The following is an 11,352-nucleotide window of genomic DNA, read 5'->3' on the forward strand; positions in this document are numbered from 1 at the left end:
CTCAGTCATTTCTAGGTCAGTTTCTATTGACTGATTTTTCTTTTAGTTATATGTTATATTTTCCTGCTTATCTACATGCGTACTGATTTTTTAAAGTATGCTCTACACAATGGATGTTATGTTATTATGAGTCTAGCTTTTGTTGTCCTCAATGAAGTGTTTCTTCTGGCAGGCAGTTAATTTACTTACATATCGGTTTGATTCTTTTGAAGTTTTTTTTGTTTGAGTTCAATCGAGATAATTCTACATTCACATGCAATAGTAGGAAATAATACAGAGAAATCTTATGGACCTTTCACCTAGTTTCCCCCAATGGTAACATCTTGCATGACTATGAAACAGTATTACAAATAAATTTACATTGATACAACTCAGTGATCTTATTCAGACTTCACTAGTTTTGCATGCATTCATTTGTGTGTGTTTGTGTGTGTAGAGGCACTTAGTTCCATGCAGTTCTATCATATGTAGATTTTGTGACCACCAACACAATCAAAATACACAATAGTTTCATTATAAGAATCTCTTATGATACAATTTTATAGCCACAGTGAGTTTTTAACTCAGCGTATTTCTCTTGAGATTTATTCAAATTGTTGTGTGTATCAAGAGTTCATTTCTTTTTATTGCTAAGTAATATTCCATGGTATGGATATACCACAGTTTGTTTAACTATTCATCTGTTGAAGAGCACTTGAATTATTTCCAGATTTTGGTAATTATTAATAAAGCTGCTATGAACATCTGTGTATAGGTTTTTGTGTGTACATAGTTTTCATTTCTCTAGGATAAATGCTTGAGAATACAACTGCTGGGCTATATGATAACTGCGTGTACAGTTCTGTAAGAAATCATCCTACTCTTTCCAAAGTGGCCGTACCATTTTACAATCACACAAGCAATGTATGAGTTACACAGTTGTTCCATGTTCTCGCCAGTATTTAGTGTTATCACTATTTTTTTTTTATTTTAGTCATTCTGATGGATATATAGGACTATTTGTATTTCCCTAATAGCTAGTGATATTGATCAGCTTTACATGTGCTTATTTTCCATCTGTATATCCTCTTCAGTCAATTGTCTATTTATATCTGTTCCCCATTTTTTAATTGGACTTTTTTTTTAACTGTTTTTGAGAGTTCTAGATAAAAGAAGTTATTGGATTAGTGGTTTGAAAATATTTTCTTCTAGTCTTTTGCTTGTCTTTTCATGCTTTTAACAGGGTCTTTCACAGGGCAAATATTTTTAATTTTGATGTGTAACCCAGTTTATCAATTTTTATGTTATAAATTATGCTTTTGGTATCAGATCTAAAAATTCTTTACTTAGCCTTATATCCTAAAGATTCTTTTCCTTTTATTTTCTAAAATTTTTGTAATTTTATGTTCAACATTTAAGTTTAAGATTTATTTGAACTTAATTTTTGTATTAGTCATGAGGTTTAAGTTGAGGTTCATCTTTTGTGTATATATGTCCAATTGTTCTGGCACCATTTGTTGAAAAAGGCTATCCTTCCCCCACTGGATTGCTTTTGTACCTTTGACATATTTTTGTGGCTCTATATTGGAGTTCTCTATTCTGTTCCATTGATTTATATGTCTGGTCCTCTGCCAATACTATACTATTTTAATTAGTGTAGCTATATAGTGATGAAACTATATGGTATGCAAAAAATAGTTAATTAATATAGCTGACCTGTCACTTCTATCCTTAGAAAGGTCAGCTTTCAAGGATGATCCTTGGCTAGTATCTTAGAACTAGAATTTCAGGAGGACTTCCACCACCCTAACTGTGTTCACTATGTTTAAACTGTGCAAAGGATACATGCTAGGCAGTGTGTGCCTATATGACCAGTCGCCGATAAAAACCTTGGGCACTGAGTCTCTAATGAGAGTCTCTGGTAGACAACATTTCAAAACATGTGTTACAATAATTCATTATGGGACGAATTAAGCAACTCCTGTGACTCAAGTGGGAGAAGACTTTTGGAAACTTGTGCTTGCTTTCCTCCAAAATTTTCCCTATGTAACTTTTTCCTTTGTTGACTTGACTTTATGTTCTTATGCAGTAATAAATCATAGCCATGAATATGACTGAATCCTGTGAATCCTCCTGGAAAGTCACTGAATCTGGGGTGGTCTTGGGGACTCAACACAGTAAGCCTTAACATTGGTAGAGTGATTCCTCTCACTTTATTCCTTAAAAAGTTTGTTTCTACCTATGTTAGGTCCTGTCCTTTTCTGTATAAATTTTAGAATAAACTTGTCTACATGTTTTAGGACTAGGCTGGCCCTATTCCTCACGCGTAGTCTTTCTGAGGTCTCTACTGAATGCTGCAAGATTTTCAGAACTGGAATGGCTCCCAGACTTGAGTGAACTCCAGTAGGTGTTCGGCTCACAGCTGCCTGGTAATTATTCTTTTTTTTTGAAATAGTAGTTGTGTGTGTGTGTGTGTGTGTGTGTGTGTGTGTGTGTGTGTGTGTGGCTTTGTAGATTCTCTCTCTCTGAGTGCACAACTTATTATTTGAAAAAAGACTCAAGAGGACCCAATGAAGATTTCTGGATCTTTTTCTCTGGGCAGCTCCCTTGTCTCTCATACTCTGTCTCTCACTTTGATCATCTTAGTCAATAATACCTTGATAAAGCTGGAAAAATAGATAACACTACAAGTCATATATTATCTCTACTGCTTTCGTATCCCTTCCTCCCTCTCCTGCTTATGAGATTTCTCTACTTGATTTTTCAGGGGTATACGCAGAATTAAAAATACCCCCTCATTAGTCTTCAGTTACAGAAGAGGTGGACTAAAAGACATATGATCATGGTCAAGCTCTGGAAATTATCTAGTTACTGCTTGATCTCTCCATGGTGATCTGTCTCCTAATTTTATACCCAAAGCAATCGTCAGCGAAGACATTAGATTACTAGTTTACCTTCTCATTAGGGACCCTGAGAGGAGACTTCTTCACAGATGATAATACAAAATAGCAAACATGTAAAGATTCTCATAATTGTTAAGGATAGAATGACTATAGAACATCTCTTGAGTTTGTGCTCTTCCATTGGCATAATGTAAATTATTGTGTGGAAATATATTGACTTAAACTTTGCTTACCATGCTTTCATAGTGGCAATTTTCAAATGAGTATATTCAGATTTAAAGGAATAATTATAACATTGCAAATGGCTTAAAAGTGCCCTGCCAGTCCCATCAATCTGCCTCACAGGACTGTCCAAGTTTTCGTTGGACAAACCTGGACAGAGGTTTCTATATCATGAACTTTAAACTGAGCCTTGATGTCATAGTTTTAAAAAGATGCTTTTTCTTTGCTCTTGCCAAAATATGAGAACATAAGATTAGTTTACTAATTTGTTCAGGTACAGCTGTAAAAAGATGTAGGAATATGACTTGGCTCAGAAATTTGCATTAGAAAGCCATTACTGCCCATTCTGGTTCTTATGCTAGTTTTAAGATAAAGAACTAAAGGAGCATTAAACCAATACACACACACACGTATATATATTATTTTTACCACATCTGTGATTATAATACTCTTCTGACTAGCGATGTCTATCAGTAGAATTAAAAAAAATCAATAAATGTTATAAAAGTATTTTTAAAAATATTTCAAATATTTCAGTGATTTTTCTGAGAAACAGGGTTTAATGGTGGTCAGTGTAGGGAAACCTACCTGTTTCCTTTGCAAGATTCTAGACTGAAAGTTCCTGTCTGCAACTCAACTAGGAAAAAGTCATTTTATAATTTGGCGTTTATCCTTTTGTGGATAGATTCATGGTTGTTTGTACTGATTAGGCTTCTGAATCATTTTGTGGAATTAAAAATATATATATGGATATGAGGAGTCCATCATAAAGATTCCAAAACAGTAGGTTTTATAGGGCCTAAAAATCTATATTTAAAAAAAGCTATTTGGATCTACAGCCATGCCACCCTGAACGCGCCTGATCTCGTCTGATCTCAGAAACTAATTAAGCAGGGTCGGCTCTGGTTAGTACTTGGATGGGAGACCACTTAGGAATACCAGGTGTTGTAGGTGTTAGAAAAGAGAGAGGAGAGAGAGAGAGAGAGAGAGAGAGAGAGAGAGAGAGAGAGAGAAAGCAAGTAAGCAAGCTTTTTGGGTAACTGCTGTGTTTTCTGGTTTGAGAATCATACAGAGATGGAATATACATATTAATTAGTAAGAATAGTTAGCTGGAAACAAGCCTGTATTAGTCAGGACACTTGTGGTTATAAGCAAATGTCAGAAACCCAACAAGCTTAAACAAAATGGGATTTACTGGCTCATAACTGGGAAATTCAGAGTGGAACTGGTAAGCGTGTTCCTTGATGCTTTATAGGGGCTTAAATGATATCGTTAGCTTTCTCTCTCTGCTTTATCAACAGGCCCTTTCACGTGGTGGGAAAGGTGGCTGTCAGCTTTTATTTTTATTGTTCATAATTTAAAAGTGAGAGACTTTCTGCTCCCAGTATCCTTCTACCAAATGGCATGGATGAACTGGCTCTGCTTGACTTTTGTACCTGCTCCTTTGACTAATCACTGTGAAAAGAATGATGGTCATGTGATTAGCCCGGGGTCAGAAAGGGTCCTGTGATTACATTTCATCACAACCATGTATATAGTCATCAGTAGAAAAAGGTATAGTGGGGAGATGAAAACACTGATATACTCTACTCAGGCCCGGCTATCTGAGTGTGATGTAAAGACCTCTGGTGGTACAGTGATTTATCATGTAATCATTTAATCTTTAATTCTTTAGCATTTAATTTTTTAGCATTAAATGTTTAATCAAATGATAAACAGCTATTAGGGCCACCGAATTTCAAGCAGGGAAATTTCTGTTTGAGTTATTTTACAAGGTAAGTATAAGATATACCTGTTACTATTTGAAAAAAATAAATCTTTTCTTAACCCCTATTTTCATGGGTGCGGTAGACAGCCCCTTTAAATGGCTTCCAATGATCCCTGCCTCTTGGTATTCATATCCTTGCATAATCCCCTTTCCCTTGTATGTAAGCTATACCCAGTGACTTGGCTACTAATGAATAGAATATGTAAAAGTGGTGGGATATCACTTCCAAGACTGGGTTTTAAAAAACTGTGACTTCCATCATGTCACTTTCTTGCCTTTTTTGGTTTGCTTACTTCAATGAAACAAGCTGCATATTGGAGAGGCCCAAGTAGCAGAGAACTGAATACAGCCTCTGACCAATATCTAGCAAGGAAATGAACCTTGCCAATAACCATATGAGTGAGCTTGGAAGCACATCCTTCCCCAGATGACTCAACCCCAGCTGACATCTTGATTGCAGCCTGTGAGGGACCCTAAGCCTAAGGACCAGCTAAGGAGTGCTCAGATTCTTGACCCAGTGAAACTGTGAGATCATAAATGTTGTTTTAAGCTGCAAGTTTGGGGTAATTTTTATGTAATGATAGATAACAAATATAATGAAAGACTTAAAATACAAAAATGTAATATTCTCTAGACATACTTCATGAATTATTGCAACATGGCAAAGCATACTAGTTCTCTTAGACCTGAGTTCTACTTACCCAGTGATGACTACTGAATTGTTGCATTTTCTCCTGAGTGTCCTTTGTTAGTAAGATCTAGATTTCTGTGTATCCTTTGTATTCATTCAATTCTGAATCACATTGCTTTCCACTCTACATGTTAATTGAGTCTAGGGCCAGGACTAGGGTGAGGCAAGTGTAAGCTTAGGCACAAAATTTAAGGATGCCCTAGGCATCACACTTAGCTCACTCTAAGTCTGGCCCTGATTCAGACAATAAAGCTGGTTTTGTGTCTTATGAAATTATCTGTTTAGCTGTAATGGTGTCCTAATGCTCTGGTAGAAATTAAATTTTGTTTATATTCAAGCCTAATTAGATACCTAGTATGTGTATGTCTTTGTGTGTGGTAGGTATGTGTTTGTATGAATCTATTTTCTGCCCTCTGTTTATCTCTTTTTTAGTGTTCTCTCTCCAAGGGAGGAAAAGTTGATAATTTGGTTGGCTATGGCCCAAGGACATTCATTGGGCCCTGTATTACTAATAGTCAGGGTACTGTGCTTTAAATGTCAGTACCTATAAGTGGTGTCCTATTTTATTCTTCCTACCCTCATGTAATAAGCACACCCAAGCAGGTCCTATCTTTTTAGAACAGGCATCTTCCTCTTCTTTTGCATCTTGAATTGTCATGTTGAGCTGTCTAGACAACAGTGTCTGCCTTTATTTCTCTCCCCTTTCATGTCTGCAGTTGGGTGGTTACATAATGCCTGAGTCTGTTTTCTCTTCAGGCTTTGCTATTTTCCATTTGGGTGAAGCAGACAGGAAGCCCCATTTAAGCCTTCAGGACTAAGCCACATTCTTCAATCCCATTTCTGTCAGACCTCAGCATAGAGAGTTATTGGGTGCTGGCTTTGCTGTTAAAGTGGTTATTTCCTTTTTTGTTACTTTTTCTTAACTATAGCTCTTGTGGTTGGAAAATGTGTAGGCAGAAGAGGTGAGTGATAGGGCAGGATCTGAGTTTAATACCAGCCTACTGTCATCCAAACCTCACCTTGCATTCCTAAATGTTGCTGTTCATTGTAGGGATGAGTGAGTATAAACAGAGAGCCTGGAATTTAGAGTCAAAAGTGCTGTGTAGGAAGATTGGCTTTTGTGTGATATGTAGCAGCTGGCTTAAATTGTGGCAGCCCAGCTGCAGCAGATGGTATTTCTGGCATGGTGCCCTGACTGGGTTTGGCAAGAAAAAGAGTTCATTTTGGGGTCAGAATAGGTTTGACTGAGACCAAAGCCTGAGTGAAAAGGGAGCTGGTCTTGGTAGGGAAGAGAAGTACTTTCTCAGGGTGAGGCGAATCTCTTTAAGGGCTCGTGCCAGTGAGGACTTCGGCACACCACCTAATGGCTGTTTTTTTTTTTTTTCTCTTCTCTCTCCCCCGCCTTCCCTCTCTGCCTCCCTCTCTTACCACCTAACTACTATTCTTTCATGAGCGACTACCGATGGGCTTGTATATAGCACTAAATATATTGTCTTTCCCCTGCGAACTTTAAACTCTGTCTGGTGAGACACAACCAGTTGGTTACAGGATAAGAGACTTTCCGCAGAGCCTAGCATCAGTCCCAGCTCCATTCTGAGATGCATAGATAGGTCTGGGCTGAAACACATTTACTGGTCAGTATTCGATATCTGGCATTTAGGGAAAGGAATACAGTATATTTTTCTTATCTTTCTCGCTTTGCCCTGGGAGTATACAGAATCATTTGGGGAGCAGAAGGTATGGAGACAAGATGGAATATTGGGATTATAAACCTCCTCACCTGTTCACTGATGACAGAAAAATCATCAGCACGGCAGGCCAGGTTTGATAGTAACTCTGTATCTCCTGATTATTCCTCGATTAATGAATCCTTTGGGATGGGAAAAAGAAATAACAGTTTTCGAAATTCTGACAGTTCTGTGTTAAATATTCTGTATTTGAAAATGTTAGCTTACTGGAGAGCCTTCAATAAAGTCTTTATTTAAAAAGAACCTCAAATAAGTGGTTCGTTTGTGGAGATCTGGTAGCCTATACACAGGCCTTCAAAGGACAGAAGAACATCTGGTCTTTTGAGGTTTGCTTTTGGAGTAGGGGAGATGGGAAGTGAGAGATGGAGTGGAGGACACTGATGGCAACAGGATCAGGGGTAGATGAAGTAAAAGCAGTAGTAGCAGCAGCAGCAGCAATGGTAGCACAAAGGCAGTGCGGATGGAAGAAGAGAAATGCTTATTACAATCTGCTTTCCCCAGAAAGTAGAACCAGAGACTGGGACTTGGATGCAGGTAGTTTATTCAGGAGGTCATTTTGGAAGCAAGAGGAAGAAGTGTGGTGTTTGCTTGAACTGGCAAGCAGTGAGGCTAGAGGAGACTAGAGGTCATGCAAAGCTGTCTACCCTCCGCAGTTATGGCAGAAATTAGAGGTAGAGGCCTTGAGGATGAAATGTAGATGCACTGGCGGCATTTACTGTTGTCCACCCCTCACATACCTTATATTCACAAGTATCTCATGTTAAATCCACTTTTCACTGAGTCTTTAAGAAGATGGCTTGCCTCAATATCTGTGTGAGACTTGATACAATGGGTTAAAAGAATAAGGTTTAGTCCTGGCTATTACAGTGGGTCACAAGGCCCCGAATGATATTTTTTCCTCTCCTCTACCACCCATTCTAGATTTCTCTTAGCACTTTGTTGAGTGTATTCTGCCTGTCTGGCTGGGTAATCCAGACACACTCTCATCCTTGAGGGGTCTGAACTCTTGATTGTCTTTCTTTTATCAGGTATTGGTTGCTACAATTGCCCATTTGTTGTTATAATTAGACATGAAAGTACCAGAAGACACAAGTTGCTATCTTGTGTACCAATATACCTCTCCGTGCCCCAATTATATAGCAGCAATCTTAGTTCCTGGTAATGATCAGAGCTCACTGCTCTTGCAAAACACTAATATTTTTTGTTGTCTGCTGAGCCACTGGCATAAGAATCCCAATGTGATCAGGTCACTATTTGTAGTTTTGGATTCAGTGCAGTCTTTGCCATGACCCCTGGTGAAAATAAACCCCCCTGAGAACCAAGATATCTAGTCAGAGAATCCAAGGTGTTGAGAAGGAAAGCAAACATTCTGTGCAGAGGCACTAAGAGTGAGGGAGAGATGGGCCAATGTCGCATTCACCTCTCAGTTCTGTACTCATTTTTTCACCTATTGGGTCTTAGATCTCTATATCAGTCATTGGTTGGCTTGCATGTAGTGAGCCCTGGAGGACAGTATCCCTGTCTTGCAGAGCATCAATCCTGAACTGGTGCCTCAGCTGACCTTTAATAGGGTGTTCCATCTTTCTATTAGTCCAGTCACTCCTGGTTGAGTCTAAGCTCACCCAGAACTGTCTTCCAAAGTTTCCGCTGAGATCAGGGGTAGGTTGAGGGAATGTGACTAGGCTTCAGAGGCATCTGCTGTAGGGGAGTAATGATGATATTATTTAAAATGACAAGAGAAGTTGTGAAGGCTGCCTTAATTTTTGCCTGAGGAAGTGAACTGATCTAGCCTAACAGATCATATATTATTTTCTAGCTTTATTGAGGTATGATTGACAAAGATTGTATGTATTTCAAGAATATAATGTGATGTTTTCATAAATGTGTATATTGTGAAACGAGTGCCACAATCAAGCTAATTAACATGTCTGTTACTTTACATGTTTACTACTTTGTGTGTGTGTGTGTATGTGTGTGTGTGTGTGTGGTAAAAACACTTAAGATCTACTTTCTCAGGAAATTATAAGTATACAATACTGTGTTATTAACTACAGTCACCATACTGTATTTAGGTCTCAGAACTCATTCCTCTTATAACTGAAAGTTTATATCTTTTAACCAACATCTCCCCATTCTCTCTCCCTCCTCACCTGATCTTTTGGACTATCTTTTGCTATTCAAGTCATTAATAGTGCTTGCCTTCCAGGCAAACTTTTCCTTTTATTGTTCCCTTCCCCAATTTCTTTTTACTCATTTATATATTGACCTTCACACTGCTTCAAGTTCCATTGTTAATTTACTTGCCCTTATATTTCAGATTTCTGAGAAAATGTATACCTTGCAAAATGTCCTTACCTTTATTTTTGGTTCAGAGCCATTTCTATTTCCTGTTGAGACAGGAGTTCTTTGGAAAGATTATTCTAGATTTTCATGCATTTTCTGTTTTACCTTAATTGTACTTGCATTTGTTTTAGATTTTTCAGTTTTAACAGTTTTAACCATGCTGCATGTTATAGGAATTTGCTGTCCCTCCAGATGGCAGTATAGTACCATCAAAGAAACTCATAGGTTTTTCTGCTATACTTGCACAACTGGTGTTCCCGCGTCTATAAAGATGACCTTCATTTGCCAATGATAGCTTCTTCTCCATTCATTATTTCCCCTTTGACCCAATCTTGAAACATTTGATCACTAATTATATCTGGCATCAAAGTAAAATTTGCAAAAGATCAAGGTGGTTACAGGGTGCTGGATCAGGTTGAGGGTGCTGCAAAATCATAGTATCCATTAAACTTGACATTTTAATGATAGCAACAATAAAGACAGCCTATAACATGAAGGATTCTTGGTCATGACTGACATATTATTAGGGCAGCTGGTACAGAAATTGAGTGCTATTCAAATTAGTACCACAAGTCTAAATTTTCACAATACATAAGTAACATTTCTTGTTTCTCAATTAGCACAGATCATTACTTACCATCTGCATTTCAATGTTTTCCTATTATGGGAAATGCCATCATGGGGGCAGGTTCAAGAAGATGTTAGTCAACTTGCCATCTCTTCCTCTGTCCTGGCGTTTAACCCTCCTGACATGTGCCCGTGACCCTTTGTCTCCGTTGGTGAATTTGATTCCCTTATGAGCTAGTTAACTTTGTTTATTTCCATGACTTCACCCTGGACCCTTAACACCAGACAGCCTCTTTGAAAATGCATTACCCTGGCCTTGAGGGGGATACAAAGTGGGAATTCATATTCTCAGTGCCAATCTTTCGTTACCAGCAAACAGTCAAGCCAAAGTCTCTCCAGCAAGGCTTTACTGCTGTTTCAGAGTGATTGATGGATGGGGTGAATGCTTGAAAGGTTATGGATTGTCATCTGAATCAGTGTGCATTTCTCTGAATTCCCCCTGCTACAATTCTAGCTCAGGCAGAGATTATCGCATGTGATCCCATGATCCTTTCCTGCTTGCCTCAAGCCCTTGCACAGCTTGGTGTCTCTTTCTAATTCGCAATTCTCCAGTGCTTTCCTACTGTCAAATGAACAGTCCAAATTCTCTAGCTACCCCTTATGACGTTTAGCCCCAAGACATTTTCACAGTTCTCCTCCACAACAGTGTATTCTCCAGAAAATTGGACTACTCAGTATTCCCTGAAGAAATGTTAGGCTTTTCAGTCTCTGCACCTTTACTCATGCAGTTCTTGTCTGTGGAATATGTATTCTCTCACCTCCATTTCACACTGTTGAGGTCTCACCAATACTTCAGAATCTGGCTGAAATTTAACTTCTCCTGAGGAATGTTCCTGTATACTTCACACTGGAAGCAATCTTCCATTTCTGTATCACCTATAATGCTTTGTTTTTGTCACTTTTATGGGATTTGTAATGCTTTTTATTACAGTTATTTATTCATATGTCTTATCTTCCCTGCTGAATTGCAGGCTTTCTAAAGGATGGAGATTTTTATCATAGTCATCTTTTTATTTCTCTTAATATACCAAGGATATAATAGATCAGCAATACATTTTGAGACATAATGCT

The 11,352-nt window shown here is 38.1% G+C and overlaps 1 pseudogene; it reads left to right on the plus strand.

Annotated features, from left to right (window-relative positions):
- The first annotated feature begins 3,935 nt into the window (after positions 1-3,935).
- LOC118601465 lies at positions 3,936-4,058 on the plus strand (annotated as a pseudogene).
- The last annotated feature ends 7,294 nt before the right edge of the window (positions 4,059-11,352 follow it).

The sequence above is a fragment of the Rousettus aegyptiacus genome, unplaced genomic scaffold, assembly GCF_014176215.1.
Source record: "Rousettus aegyptiacus isolate mRouAeg1 unplaced genomic scaffold, mRouAeg1.p scaffold_m13_p_3, whole genome shotgun sequence".
NCBI lineage: Eukaryota > Metazoa > Chordata > Mammalia > Chiroptera > Pteropodidae > Rousettus > Rousettus aegyptiacus.